The sequence below is a fragment of the Pelodiscus sinensis genome, chromosome 4, assembly GCF_052426305.1.
Source record: "Pelodiscus sinensis isolate ZL-2025 chromosome 4, ASM5242630v1, whole genome shotgun sequence".
NCBI classification, from domain to species: Eukaryota; Metazoa; Chordata; order Testudines; family Trionychidae; genus Pelodiscus; species Pelodiscus sinensis.
This window is the reverse complement of record NC_143055.1, coordinates 98897748-98914013: the sequence shown is the minus strand read 5'-3', so window position 1 is coordinate 98914013 and position 16266 is coordinate 98897748. Positions and strand designations below refer to the sequence as shown.

The 16266-nt window shown below is 38.3% G+C and overlaps 1 long non-coding RNA gene across 1 annotated transcript in view; it reads left to right on the top strand.

Moving 5' to 3' along the window:
- LOC112546211 (uncharacterized) overlaps positions 1-15990 on the top strand; it is a 101778-nt gene extending 85788 nt beyond the window's left edge. Inside the window, exons 5-7 of the long non-coding RNA XR_003089851.3 lie at positions 7248-7366; positions 7710-7814; positions 14420-15990. This is a non-coding gene — a long non-coding RNA (uncharacterized LOC112546211). The remainder of the gene's footprint in view (positions 1-7247; positions 7367-7709; positions 7815-14419) is intronic.
- Positions 15991-16266: the final 276 nt, after the last annotated feature.

The following is a 16266-nucleotide window of genomic DNA, read 5'->3' as shown; positions in this document are numbered from 1 at the left end:
GTGATAGCCAGTATAAGTCTCTGATCCTGCAGTGTGCTCCAGGCAGATAGTCCTCTGTGCCTGTGAAGAACCGCATCGAAATCCAGAGTCCACCAACATGGAATATATTTCAGGATCAGGACCTAACATGCCATCAATTCCATAAAAGTTTCTTGTTGGACAACAGCAACACAGGGATCCCCTTTACACATTGCAGATGCATTCATTATATTATGGGAATACAGGTCATGATTCTGTTGTCGAGGCTGAGTTTAATTTCGCAATTAAAGCAAACAATTTGTTGTGCATGAAGGATACTGTAGCATTTATTTGATTATAGAATGAATTTTCTTATCACTTACAAGTAAATAGGTTACAGTAGTTAGTTTGAACTAAAATAAATTAAAATTGAACCTTTAAGAAATTTAGCACTCTGTGTTAGACCCAGATATTTATTTATTTATTTATTTATTTTGCTCATGAATGACTTAATTATGAAGTAAGGCAGAGTTTCAAACTTTTCACATAGTAAAAGCTCATTACAATCCTGGGAAACGGAAATGTATTTAGGATTTATGTCTGTGTTCTTATTTTTTTATTCTCCATAACTGAGAGTTTCTTCTTTAGTAGTGGGTGATGAATAATGTTCTGTTACACAGAATTTCAAGAATTTCCTACTTTCTAAATGATTATCTCCTGTTGTTTTCAAAGGGAATGAAGCTAAATGTGCCCTTGTCACAGATACTTTATTTCAAAATAGCCATTGCCTGCCAAAGGGTGCAGATCCTGTAATGTACAAACTGCTACACCTGTGTGGAGTTCCACTAACTTCAGTGGAGTTAGTTGTATACACAGGAATTCCCTTATTCATTACAAATGCTATGCTAAGGCCACAATTAGACTACAATAGGAGGGGGTCATCATCTGCTCTGGGAGCAATTTGCTTTACACCCATTGTTCCCAAGAGTGATAAATCATAAAGAGAAGAAAAATGCTAGTGTCTGAAAATCAGTTAAATCTGAAATGAAAACACTATTATGCAGCAGTTATTGTATGACGTTACTACAGGGCAGAGTTAAGGTTAATTCAAAAGCCCAAATAAATCTTAACCTTTTAATTTCCTGAGTCTGTACAATTGTTTTGGGCTAATTTCAAGATCACTGTAACATTTTTATCCTTCAGTTAATCATATGTATTCAACCTTAACTCGTTTGATAAAAATGTACTGTGTGTGTGAGTGTGCGCGCGCGCGCACACATGCGTGCGCACCTTTCTCTCCCTGGCACACACACAGATCAAGTATTCATAGTGATTCTTTTTGATCTGTCTGAACAGAGTTGGTTAAAAAAAACAAAATCACATTGACAAATTCAAAAACATTTTTATGTCTTTGTTTTTTATAGTTTTGATTTTTCATTTTCTGCATTTTTTTAAAAAAGAGTTTAATCATTTTGGAATTTTTCAGAAAGGAAGATTTTAAAGATATATTTTGTATTTTTAACAATTCCTACAAGATGGGCTATATGGCCAATTAATATTGGCAAAACAAAAAAAACCCTGAAAAACAAAACTTAAAAAATAAAAGTTAAATGTATTTCTCAGAATGACCTAGCAGGCAACATTTTTAAATTTAAAGTTCATATGAAAAATGCTGGAAATAATTAACCTCTTCTAAATAAAATATTTTTAAATGTAGCTTGGGATTTTTTTCAATTCAATTTTGACAGTTTTTAAGTGTGTGTGTGTGTGTGTGTGTGTGTGTGTGTGTGTGTGTGTGTGTGTGCTACTGACACTAAATACCAATTAAAACCAAATTGGAATTTAAAATATAGATAGATAGATTAATTGATTATTAATAACTATTACTAATAACCAAAGTTCATTTATGGAGACTGGCAGAAGTAAAAAGATTCTAGTTAGAGGGGCTCTATTCTTTTCTCTCAAAGAAAATCCATGGATTAATAATGGGCTGGTTTACATCTACCCCAGAGGTCTGTGTGAAATTCTAGAAGGTTATGTTTTTCCACTTCAGCAGTTCAGTGCGTCTGTGAATCTACTGGGATAGATGGTGAGACGGTTTAGGCTGCAGTACTATCATAATACAGATGATACTTAGGTCTGTGTTTCCTTTTTAATGAATTGGATATTCAGTTTCTTTGTTCTACCAGTGCCAGGTTAAAATTGCATTTTAGACTAGAGTAAGTTGGAGCTCATTCCTGACACTAGTGATGCTGTTGGGATGGGTGTAGAATGAACCTCTGGAAAAGATGCCTTCTGTGGTTGTGGGGTTTGGGGAGGTTTTTCATGGAGGGCCACATGTTGTGGTCTGCTTGTCCATCAGCTGCTCTAGAATTTATAGATAACAGTAATAAAGAAAGCTTTTTAAATCTTCATTGTCATATTTAACCATGCCATTGTTAGACACTTGTCAATTTTCCATGTGGTTATATTATAGCAGTGTGTTTGGTATGGAGTTATACTTAAAGACCTCTCAATCTTCAGCTAATGCAGAATGTGAATGCCCACTTATTTTTGTTGCTCTGCTCCATACATTACATTGATGCATCAGAAACAGTACTGTCCACTGGTATGTTTGTGGGTGTAATTCCAGTTGTTAGTTTTTTGTGATCTGTTGTAAAGCCCCACACGTGTATGTCCAGGGGCATATAACTAGAAAAGCCATAGAATTTCACACCTATTTATCTTACAAACATATCATGTTATTCCATAATTTTTAAAATAGTATAGTCATTCTAAATGTAGTGGTAGTACCATACCAAACATAAGCAAAATTGATTGTGTATAACAAAATTATTTTAAATTTTCTTTTTCAGTGAGGAGTAGCTTCCTGGAAAATGTCAACTTCAGCTTGATATTTCAGTCCTTTTATGAGTTATGCATGTACAAAGGCTCCAATTCAAAGTCTTTGGAAAATGATGGAAAGATTCCCATTGACTTCATTAAACCTTGAATTAGGCCCAATTTAGTGCTTTTAAATCTGAATATATCTTGAAATGGGCAAATGGAACCAAAACACAAACACAAGAAATCTTTGCCAGTGTGGGCTGGAACAATGAAAACATTTTACTAAAACAACACTTCTGATAGAAATTCTCACTGAAGGAAACAAAATAAAACATCTCTCTCTATGTAGGATGTTATTATGTAGTGGTTCTTCAGCTAAAGGTCTGGGGGCCCCTGGAGGGCCACAGTAGGTGTCAGGGGGTCTGCCAAGCAGGGCTGGTCTTAGATTTGCTGGGGCCCAAGGCAGAAAGCTGAAGCTCCGCCATATGGGACTGAAGCCTGGGGCCCTGAGTCCCCACTATCCAGGGCTGAAGCCAAAGCTAAGCAGCTCACCTTTGTGAGGCCCTCTGTGTCATCCAGCTCTAGGCAATTGCCCTGCTTGCTACCCATTATCATGCACCCTGGCTTTTATATCCAAAAAAGCACAGTGTGCCATGGACTTCTTATAGCCTGTTGGATAGGCTTCAGAAAGAAAAAGGTTGAGAATCCTGTTACAAGCACTTATGTGACCCTAATGAGATCTCAGTAATGGCTCTTGCAACAGTGAACAGGTTATTTAGCATAGCATTTAATAGTAAAACCAAATCAGAAACATCCAAGATGCTGGAGTGCTATACATTTTTCCATTCTCCTTCCTCAGTCACAGTGGAAATAACATTTGGTTCAGTTAGTGAAGAAATTTCTGAAACATGCTGTTAATCCCAAAACAGGTTTAGGAGCCTGGAGTCTAAATGCAATATTCTGGCTACTGCTTGCTGTCTTTTAAGACTGAACATTGTTTTGTGTTGAACACTGTTTCCAGTAGACACGAGTTATAGGACTGAACTTAGAACCAGGCAAGAAATATACTTATAAGTAGTTTTTGTTAATGATGAACTTATTGTATAAATTGAATATTATAGTTATTTTATTTTAGTTGGTGTGGATGAGTTTTGCCCCTTAAAAATTAATCCCTGAAAGGCTGAAATAAATGAAACCTTTGGATGGGCTGTGTAGCTTTAGCAAACTGGTTACTTTAAAGCCTAGCATTGTACTGAAATGAGTGGCTACATTTGGATGGGGTTTTTACCCATCTGACCTTCTCTCAGACTGGCATGTAGCTGTTCTCCGAATTAACATGCTTGGTATTTTCTGAGAGATATCAAACCAAGGGATCAAAACCAGGCCTGTTCACTTGGGGTACATCTACACTTCGCGGCTATTTTGGGATCCAGAGATATCCCGAAATAGCTACCGCACGTCTAAACAAGCCACCCGTTATTTTGAATTATTTTTTGAAATTACTAGAGGTATATTCTGAGTAATAAAACAATAAGATGACCTGACAAGATCACATAATTAAAAGATTTCAAAGAGTAGCCATATCTGGGTGGTTCAAACAGTCTGTTGTTCCTAGGAAGTTAACAAATAATTACAGTAAAATAAGGCAACATTAGACATACTGTTCCAAATTCAGGGCTAGTGTGAGTGGCTTAAAATTAATGTTTGTTCAAACTAATTTCAAGTTTATAAATGCTTCAGTTGAGCATTTATAAACTTTATATTTTAGTGGGAGAGATATTGTGCTTGCCCCTTAAATTTAGGAGAATTTAATGAGCTTGCAGAATAGAGAGATAGCAAAATCCCCCAATGATGGTCTACTAGTAAGTATGTATGTTGTTCTTGGTCTTGTGAACCTGTTGGTATCCCATTGTATTGCAGAAAGTCCTTCATGAAGTAAAGAAAAAAAGATATATAGCTTAAATATTTTTATGTGGGAGCTGATAGTGGAGAGAGCATAGTTTTATTACAATGAAACTCAACTATGTGAAATAGCAGATGTACAGTTTAACTCACAGGCAGTACTTCCACAAGGAGCCTATAAACATGACAGATTCCATTAGTATTTCACTGATCCAGTGGGTAGTTTGAGGATATTGTGGGTAGCATGTATGGGTGGGTGTCTGAGCCCAGCCCGTTTCTAACGATAATTTGTGATACTTAAATCAGTTATGATATATCTTGAATAACAAGAATAGGAAGCCAAGTAATATATCTTTGGCAATGAAACAATTAATGGTCTCATGCCATTTCTCTGGAGTAGAGCATAACCTGGTATATTATGTTAAGGGACATGGTCAGCGATGTATTTTGGTCATTTGAAAAATGGCACATGCATCAAGTGAATAAAAAAAAAAAGCAAGGACAAAGAAGAGCTTTCCCTTGTGTTCATAAATCGGGGAAAACGTCTTGCTGTCCTTCTCATCTGATAAGAGCGACTACTGTGCTTTTTATGTACGTCACTACTTTTTCTTGTGGCTTAGGAACATGCTGAGTCAAATAATTGCACTCTCTCTAGAATTACATCACCAGTCAGGGACAAGGGGAACTGCCAGACAATGGAATTCTGAAAAACCTCAGATCCATGCCTGATGAGAGTTGTCTTCCTCTTGATGACTGTTACTGTCCAGATTTTAAATGAGTTAGACCCAGAAAGCCCAGTTCCTCCACCCACATTTTCCTTTACATTATAACTGAATGAAGGCTTTTCCTATAGCTTAGTCATTGCTGGGTTAGAGGCAGTTTCAACCATTTTCAACTACAAATGTACAGAGCTGCTTTCAAAGAATTCTGTGGAGTTTCATCTACACCACAAGGGGTAGGAGGAAAAGTGAGGAGAAGATTCTGTTTTTTCAAAGTGGGTGACTGGGGCAAAAGACCTAATGTGTAACAGAGATAAAAAAAAGTCTTTAAAATAGTTAACATTTTTAAAAAATCATACCAGTTTCTTATTGCCACTTTCTGTATTGTTGTTTTTTATCACTATAGGTATTATTAGTTTTTCTTTTAAGTCACTAAAGCACAAAGAAAATAGAAAAATAAGGAAAACAAAGTTACTAATTTGGAATGGTATTAAATATAAAATTCAGAATAAATGTAAGTGGGAAATGTGAGGCTGTAACTATGAAAAATGAACACCGCATATACAACAGTGAAAAACTGTACAGACTACAGGAAAAACGGTCTTATGGTTAAGGCATTAGATTGTGTTTTAGATGTTCAGGATTCAATTTTCCTTTCTGCTACAGCTCTGTGTAAGCTTTGACAAGTTGTCATTTTGCATCTCAGTTCCTCCATCTGTAAAACGAGATTATTTTATTTCCCTGCCTCACTGGGTTGCGCGAACAAAAATTCATTGTCTGTGGGAGATGCTAAGGTCTTACAATGCTGGAGGTCATATAAGAACATAGATAAAATCCTCCTGTCAATGAAAGTGCCTAGTATACCAATGTAATGTATAGGACTTATGCCTGTTTAGTTAATGATTCTGTATCTGCGCAGATGCTGCAGTTCTGATGTTGGCTGGTGGCTGTCTTGTCAATTTCACAGCTTCAGGGGGGAGGAAATTTTCCATTTTTATGGTTTGAATTATTTCCCTCTCCTTTCCCTTTCTTTATTTCTTCTCTCACTCCATTCCCTATGCTATTTGCCCCACTGAAAAAAGGAAGGAAGAGTTGGGGGAGGAAAATCAGGATTTTTTCCAGATGTATTTTCACTCTTCTCTCTTCTTCTACTTTTCCCGTTGGAAAATCAACATATTTTCCTACTAACAATATAGTTTTAGCCAAATCCCCCATTCCCTCCCCTCTGTTTGGGATGGGAAGGCAGCTCTACCTAACCTAGGAGCTTCTTTCCAAACTTCACATATAAAACTCGTCAGTTAATTTGATAGTTAAGACTCAGTACGGTGCCTTAATATTCAAGCTTAAGTTTAAATAAGAATTAATCAGCTTACCTGAGTTGTGTTGGAAATTATTTTGGCATGTGTTGTGTAACTTACAACGAAGCATTTGACAGCCGATGGAACATTAAGTCCAAATATTTTTTAGAATTTTCAACAATGCCCCAGCTGCAAAGGGATGCTGGTGCTGCGGACCTTGAGATATGATTTAGCCATGCTCAGACTCTCACTGCAGCATTGGAATGCTGCCAGTGGCTTGGGCAGATGCCAGCATCAGTTTTTGAAATGCTACTTTTATTACTTTTCAACTTTTCCCTATATCATGCTCTCTGTGTACTCTTGTTTGCCAGTCCCATCACTTTGTACTGCATGAACACTTAGTGTGCTGCAATGGGGAAACAAATATAATATGAGAGCTTCATGTCCACAGCCAACATGGTGTTTGCTGCTCCTCTGTATAAAGTCTATTGTCTCTTTACTTCAGTCCATATCAGCTCTTTCTCTTCAACTCCCTTAATTATAGTCATCATTTTGGCATCTTCATCGATTTCAAGATCTGACCAGAAATTTCTCTATCATTGGAAGTATCCTTGAAGTAGACCTGCATTCCAGCTGCCCACTTCATAATCTGTTTAATCACAGGTAAGCTTTGAAAAAAGTTAAGTCACTATATTTATTGGTATAACCTGCTTTTCACCGCACTTACTGATTAGAAGAATTTGTAAAAATTTAACTAGAGAATGAACTTAGGTTTATGACTACGTAGCTTCAATAAACTGGCACAAAGAACACAGAGTGTATGGCGAATCTGGTCCAATATCTGGGTAGTCAGTCTCCAGAATTTGCAAATGGAGCTGCCAGTCTGCAGGGCTTCCAAAGCTAAGGAAGCTACGCATATGGTCTTGTCTCTTGTCCCCTGTCTGCTCTTTTTCAGGTCTGGCTAATGTTCCAAGATAAACTTTATCTTGTTCTTTTGTACCACTAGCATTTCTGGATTCTCCAGAGTCATGTTCATGGAAAATGGAAATGACAAGACACAAATATGAAGCTAACATTGAAGAATAAAGTGGTAATTGAAGGAATTACAGAAGTAAGTGGTACAAGGGTAAGGAAGCTGTGAGTCTCTAACCAAAATAATGGTTTATCATAAAATCATAGAATGCTAGAACTGGAAGGGACCTAAAGAGGTCGTCGAGTCCAGTCCCCTGCCCTCACGGCAGGACCAAGCACCGTCTAGACCAGTGGTCCCCAACACGGTGCCCGCGGGGCCATTTGTGTGCGTCCGCCAAGTGCTCAGGGCTGATCTGGCCCCAGGCACGTGGTGCATGCATCATGCCGGAGCCGGCCCGGGCGCATGGTAAGTGCCGGCCCCGGGAGCGCCACGAATTGGCCGCTCATGCCCCGGGCACGCGGCGCTTAGGAGGAGCACCGGCCCCGGGCGCGCGGCGCTTGGGGGAGGAGGGGGCGCCGGCCCCGGGCGCGCTGCGCTTGGGGGAGGAGGGGGCGCCGGCCCCGGACGCGCAGCGCTTGGGGGGGGGGCCCTGACCCCGAGCACGCAGCTATGGGGGGGGCCGCCTGCCCCCGGGCGTGCATGTGTCCCTGCCCTCTGGCGCCCAGCAGGTGAATGGCCACGCCCCCTGGCGCCCGGCAGCATCTAAAGGTTGGGGACTACTGGTCTAGACCATCCCTGATAGATGTCTGTCTAACCTGCTCTTAAATATCTCCAGAGATGGAGATTCCACAACCTCCCTTAGCAATTTATTCCAGTGTTTAACCATCCTGATAGGCAGGAAGTTTTTCCTAATATCCAACTTAAACTTCCCTTGCTGCAGTTTAAGCCCATTGCCTCCTATCATCAGAGGCCAAGGAGAACCATTTTTCTCCTTCCTCCTTGTGACACCCTTTTAGACACTTGAAAACTGCTATCATGTCCCCCCTCAGTTTTCTCCTTTCCAGACTAAACAAGCGTAGTTTTTTTCAGTCTTCCTTCATAGGTCATGTTCTCTAGACCTTTAATGATTCTTGTTACTCTTCTCGGGACCCTCTCCCAATTTCTCCACATCTTTCTTGAAGCGTGGTGCCCTGAACTGGACACAATATTCCAATTGAGGCCTAGTCAGTGCAGAGTAGAGCAGAAGAATGACTTCTCATGTCTTGCTCACGACACTCCTATTAATACATCCCAGAATTATGTTTGCTTTTTTTGCAACAGTGTCACACTGTTGACTCATATTTAATTTGTGCTCCACTATGACCCCTAGATCCCTTTCTGCATTACTCCTTCCTAGACAGTCTCTTCCCATTCTGTGTGTGTGAAACTGATTGTTCCTTCCTAAGTGGAGCACTTTGCATTCGTCCTTATTAAACTTCTCAGACCATTTCTCCAGTTTGTCCAGATCATTTTGAATTATGATCCTATCCTCCAAAGCAGTTGCAGCCCTTCCCAGCTTGGTATCCTCTTCAAACTTAATAAGCGTACTTTCTATGCCAATATCTAAATCGTTACTGAAGATATTGAACAGAACCGGTCTCAAAACAGACCCCTGCAGAACCCCACTTGTTATGCTCTTCCAGCATGATTGTGAATCATGAATAACTACTCTCTGAGAATGGTTATCCAGCCACTTATGCACTCAACTAAGTTGTATTTGCCTGGTTTATGGATAAGAAGATCATGAGAGACCATATCAAATGCCTTACTAAAGTCTAGGTGCTTCTCCCTTATCCACAAAGCTTCCTTTGATAGGATAACAAGTCATCAGATTGGTCTGACGTAATTTGTTCATTACAAATCCGTGTTGGCTGTTACCTATCACCTTATTATCCTCCAGATGTTTGCAGATTAATTCCTTAATTACTTGCTCCATTATCTTTCTGGCACAGAAGTTAAACTGATTGGTCCCTTACCCAGTTTCCTGGGTTGTTCTTGTTTCCCTTTTTATAGATGGGCACTATATTTGTCCTTTTCCAGTCTCCTGGAATCTCTCCTGACTTCCATGGTTTTTCAAAGATGACAACTAAAGGCTCAGATAGAGGAGGTATCAGCTTCTTAAGTATTCTAGGATGCATTTAATCAGGCCCTGGTGACTTGCAGACATCTAACTTTTCTAAGTAATTTTTAACTTGTTTTTTTATTTTATCTTCTAAACCTACACCATTTCCACAAGCATTCACTATGTCAGGCATTCCTTCATCATCAGATTTCTTGGTGAAGACCAAAACAAAGAATTCAGTAAGCACCTCTGCCATTTCCAAGTTTCCTGTTGTTGTTTCTCCCTCTTCACTGAGCAATGGACCTACCCTGTCCTTAGTGTCTCTCTCTCTCTCTCTCTCTCTCTCTCTCTCTCTCTCTCTCTCTCTCTCTCTCTCTCTCATATATAACCATGGAAGTCAGGAGAGATTCCAGGAGACTGGAAAAGGACAAATATATATATATGAGAGAGAGAATATGTCTTTTTGTTACCCTTTATGTCTCTAGCTAGTTTGAGCTTGTTTTGTGCCTTTGCCTTTCTAATCTTGCCCCTGCATATACATGTATTGTTTGCTAATATTCATCCTTTATAATTTGTCCTAGTTTCCACTTTTTATGAGACTCCTTTTTGATTTTTAGATCATGCAAGATCTCCTGGTTAAACCAAGAATGTCTTTTGTCGTACTTTCTATCTTTCCTATGCAGCGGAATAATTTGCTTTTGGGCCCTTAATAATGTCCTTTTGAAAAACTTCCAACTCTTTTCAGGCTGATGGCAAACAAAAATTCATATCACAGAAAATTCCTCTTTATAAAACTGAAACCCCTATATGTGCAGTGTAGTTGTAGCCATGTTGGTCTCAGGATATTAGAGAGACAAGGCGGGTGAGGCAATATCTTTTATTGGACCATCTTCTGTTGTTGAGAGAGAAAAGCTCTTGAGTTTATACAGAGAAGACTAAACAGCTCTGTGTTAGCTGAAAAGCTTGTCTCTCTCAACAACAGAAGTTGATACAATAAAAGATATTACTTCATCTACCTTATCTCTGAGCCAACTATGATAAGCATAACTTTAGTCACAATATTAAGGTACTTCCTATTAATGGATAATTACAAAAAATGCAATGTTTGTGTGCCTGTGTTCACATCTGTTTGTGTTCTGGAATAAAATACTACTGGTCTGTTCAAATATCAGTGAAACAAATACATTTTCTCCATGTAATTGCCTCTTCCTCTCCATCTGAAGAACTAACTGAAAGTCAGATGACCCTACTAATGGACTTGGCCAATCCAGGATCAAGGCAAAATACCGTGCAACTTCCACCATAAGATTTACTTAAATGGTCCAGGGTTAGGTATGAAAAGCTCCCCAAACAGCTTGGAAAAAATTCTGTACTGTGTGGGAACTTATATTGAAACACTGCTCATGCCTGGAAGCAATTCAAACTTGAAGGAAGGTTGTTGGGATGGGGGTTGAATCAGTAAGTCATACCATTCACACAGAACCATGTTGCAAGTCCTGATGTTAAAAAATATTTAGATTTGTACCAACTCAGCTTTCATAGTCAGGTTTCATTACAACGTAGACAGTTAAGTCATTGTCTCTAAAGCCTATTGAAGTCAGTGCAAAGACTCCAATAGACTTCAGTGGGCTTTCAGCTTAGCCCTTTCTGGACCTAAAAAAGTTTTAACAAGCCTCATGAACACAGGCTGAGCTTGTACGAAGGCTAAGTGTGGGAACTTTTGCATTGAGCTAAACATTTCCTACCATTCTAATTCTTAGCAGATTTGAAAATAAACATGTTATTCTGATGAACATCATTTAAGTTATTGCAGTTAGGCTTTAGATATAGTGCCACTCAACTTAAATGCAAAAAACTGGCAATGTAAAAGTAACAGTAATATGACCTATGTAAAAATAGCTTCCCATGCAAGTAAAAATATTGTTCTACAGCATGGTCTATGTAATTCTGAACTTGCCTAGATCTCAACCCTTTTAACTTTTTTTTTATCTTTGCTAAGACCACACCACTTGAGCGTGTCATATGACCACAAAGCCATTTCCCAATTTCGTGATGAATGTTTGGTTTTGCCCAACTTGATTATCCCACTATGTATCTGTTTAGCGGTATGACTTCATATTTTGTTTCCATTTAGATTCTTGTCAATAAGAAAGACTGTTGCTGCAGCAGTTAGTAATGAGTCCGGAGCATGAATCAAAGTTTGGGTCCAATATGCACATGCATATCTATTCACAAGAAGTTAATGAGACTATTCCCATGAGCGCATTTTCATGACAAAACATTGGTAGATAAGCTACATATCATGGGCATCTTCAAAATTCTCACAATTTATCTTTAATCTTGTCTTCCACCACCTCAATATGCATTCACACTTTTTCTCCTAGCTGTTCACATTGTCCTTCTCAACCACTTGGGTTTGCATCTAATATTCTGCCACTTGTTAGCATTTCTGTCCACTTGAAAGAGAATGCAGGTTAAAGAAAGTTATGAATTTAAAGTATAATGCTATTTCAGAACAACTCTATTTGGGGACACTGTTCTTGCAGAACAAGAATTCCTGTTGTTCAGTTTAACCCACTTTCACAGGGAGTTAAACTAAACTGATTTAAGGCCACTTCAATTCTGAGTGCAGTTTAACTACTAAAACGTCAGTTCAGATTAATTTTTCCTGAGTTGTCTGTGTATAGACAAATATGAAGTTTTGGAACAGCCTCGTGCTTCCTGGATGGCACCTTTCCTCTTTCTCTCTACACATCTGTTGAAATTTGCTTATTTCATGAAGCATTCTCAACATCATCAGTAATATCTTTGAACTTTCTCATTCCAGAACATTATAGTGCCAAAACCCAGTTTTACTCTGTCTTCTGTAAAATATCACATGCACTTAGTAGTGTACTAATAAGCTTAACCACCATTAAAGTGTAGTCACCTCTGAAGTGTAACATAACATTTTAGGACAGGAAGTGAGAAACATTGTAACCTTTTCCATTTTTTGGAAGCAAAATATAATTATGGAAACTGAAATTCAGCCAGCCCCAAAATAATGGGATTGGGATTGATGGTGAAATGACAGACTGAGAGGAGCCTCTTCTTCCTCCATATTGAAAGTATTGCTTGCTCATGGTCTAGTGTGGTTAGGGTATTTTCATTGTGCTGGAGAGCTTCAGCCCTTCTCATGAGGTAGGTCTGTCATCATTCAAGCTACACTGAGCAACAAACTATTTTCTGCTACCTAAGAGTTCTCTTAGAATAACAGACACATAATGAAAACTCCATTCACGGTGTGTACAATGTATATTGTAAAGAGTAATGACATAATATACTGGAACACAACTCAGTGTGATGTAAAGTAAGAATACAAGAAGAAATCTGGTTTAAATAAAGTTAAAAAATTGTTCTTTTCTTATTGGACGGGCATATCTGGCAAATAAAGGTAGCAGGATAGGTCAGGATTACAAGAGAGTTGCCTTTGTTTTATTCACTATCAGTAAGAAACAAGAGAAACTACATTTGCAAAAAAAAAATAATAATAAAGACTTCTTTATTTAAAAACCAGAAGCCAAAAAAAGCTGCAACACTTTGCATTCAAGACTGATAGGCAAGCCTAATCTGGGAATCTTACTATTAACTTTAATGGGTTTTGGATGGAGATCATAGTCTGTATTGAAAACTCTGGCATGCCCTTTAGTGCCATTCCTTGTATTGCACTAAAATCACAATGATACGCATGGTATTAAAATAAATAGTTTGTGAGGTCTTTCCAATACCTGTGCAGGGATAATGTTATGTTACAAATTTATTGGATATTCCTTTATCTGTTTTTTTAAACAAATATACTACAGATTATTTAAAATTAAAACTTTCAAAACATCTAATTTAATATTGGACTACTATGCATTTTTGATTAATGAATGTTACTTTTAGTTTTAGGTGAAGACATTTTCTTCTAATGCATTAGAATGGTGATGTTATCTTTAGACTGTAAATACTGTAAGTTGAATTTTTAAAAAAAATGAATTTTAAAAACCATAGCAGCATTTCTGTTTGTCCTGGGTTTTGTAAAATCTCAGGCCCAATTGTCTTCTCTCAGTGGTAAATCAGGAGTAATTGAGTGTCAGTGGTTTTTAACTGGTGCAAGTGAGAGCAGAAGCAGGCCCCTAATTTTTTAATAAACTTAAGTTTGGAGCTAAATTTGACCTTTAAGGAAGAGGAGGACAGAGACAGCTCAGAGACCTATCTTCCCATTGTACTCGAATGTTTACTTTGCTGGTGTGATTTACTTAACTAATATAGTTACACTAGCAAAAGCCCTAGTAAGGACAAAGTTATGCCTTATACCAATAGAGTTACTCCATGTCCCATATAAGAAATGCTGTATAGGTAAAACACACCCTTATCCCAATCACTTTGCTCACACACTAGTGATTCTACTGTTTACCTATACTAATATAGTTAGTGGCACAAATTTTATGTGCAGTCAAGTTCTATTTCTTTGCTTTTGGCAATTAAGGTATCATTCGAAAGGACATTGAAATGTACCCTCCTTAAATATGACAAATCCTGTGTGGCATGCCTAGAAAATGGCTTCTGTTAAGATCTTCTACTCTGATCCTTTTGACGTGTATGTATACATGCATTTTAAAAAATTTAAAAAGCTATACTGAATAGTTGCTTTGCATGATGTGGTTTTCTTTTTTTTCAGAGATCAGCATTTTAAGCGAACTTTGGAAAAATGATTGTGCGATCAAACCCAGCACTACAACAAGAGCACCCATTTGGTAACGCTAGTCATGGACAAAAAAAGCTGAATCCTGTGGTTTCAGTGACTTATCGTTGAGACTTGTGGTTGCTGCGTAGGAGGGCTGTACAAGCTGGACACGTTTGACATCCTTATTTCTGAGCGGTGAAATCTGAACATCTGAGTTATGAAAATGACTTTTGCGTTTATTTTATTTTATTTAATGAACTCAATACCCTATTTTCCTTGCATTCAGTGGAAACAAAAACAGTGCAAATATTTTAGAGCCTGCTGTGAACCTGCTTTGACCTCCAAAGAGAAAAGGAGGAATATGTCCTTTTCTGTGATTAACAGTCAAGATGCTTTACCTGTAGAAGTAAGCTTAAATAAAATATTGTAACCAGTTGATAGGGAGAGAAAGGGCAATTTCTCTGATGTGGAGATAGAGGAATTTAGTACCAATGTTAAGTCAGATTCTACAAACTCAGAGCCTTCCAAACTAGAGTTTTGACATTAGAAACTAAATCATTCAGTTATTGATATACATTATTTAATTCAAAATAAGCTACAGTACAAATACTGTTTAGGAGCCTGCAATAACTATGGTCTTTTGGTTGCTCACAGGACACAGGGAAGACTATGAAGGAGGGTAAGTCCCGAGTGATTGGAATCAATTTTGAGACCAGACAAGCGGAGTCAGAGGCAGTCTCATATTCCTTGATTCAATACTGAGCCACATCATTATGTTTTTAATCTTTGATTTTGTAGTAGATGTATGACAGCGACATAGAACCATGTAAATATCTGCTGTTCTTTTAGAGAGCTAAATCCAGGTGTTGATGCCAAAAATGGATTATCTTGGGATGGGGAAGTCTCACTAGTCTTCCTATGCTGTGGAGCAGAAGAGAAGTCACTCCTGATCCTCTCTTCTGCTAGTAATAGATCCACTGGCTTCAGCCTGTCTCTTCACCCCAACCATTCCTCCTCTTGCTACTGTGTAGATAGGTACCCTGAGAGCTGTGGAATGCAGAGCATTTCGGCCTCTGTATTCAGCAAATCCTGTTTTCCCTCATCCTATGTAGCAGAACTCCATCAACTGTACCACACCTGGGGCCTTCTGGAGGGATGGGATCAGTGCCCATGCAGCCAATACATCATTCTCCAAAATGAAGCAATGGAAGTGAATTAAATCCTATGCATCTGAAAGAGGGAAAGAAAAAGACCATTCAAAGATTCAAAACATACCCACAAACTTTCTTGGGTATATCTATACTACAAATGCTACTACAACATACTTTAGCTATGCTGCTATAGCGTAGGCACTACAGCGGTGGACGGGAATTTTCCTGTTGTTACTAGTAAATCTACCAGCCTTTTGAGAAGGCTGATGAAAGAATTACTTTGTTGACTTAGCTGCATCAACTGAGACAACATTGCACTGTCTGGAATTTTTCACAGCCCTGAGTGACGTACCAAAGTTGACGTAACTTTTATGTATAAATCAGACTCTGGCAAAATAAAAAAGGAGCTAGATACTTCTGTGTAAAACATCCTTTCACCCCACCTGAAAGCTTTAAAGATAATAGAACTCTCTTGCCTGCATTTTGTGTTAACAAGGATTTAGTATATGATTATATGACTGAACAGTCATTTCAGAGAAGATGGCCTTGAGAAACTCGTGTTACTAACTCTGATTTCTGTATCAAACACATGCCTTCACAAGTAAAAAAGGTCAGATATGTTGATTTTTAACTACAAATTTGTTCAGTGATCTCGGTTTTAGATATGTTCCTTTACAGGTAAAAAGATGT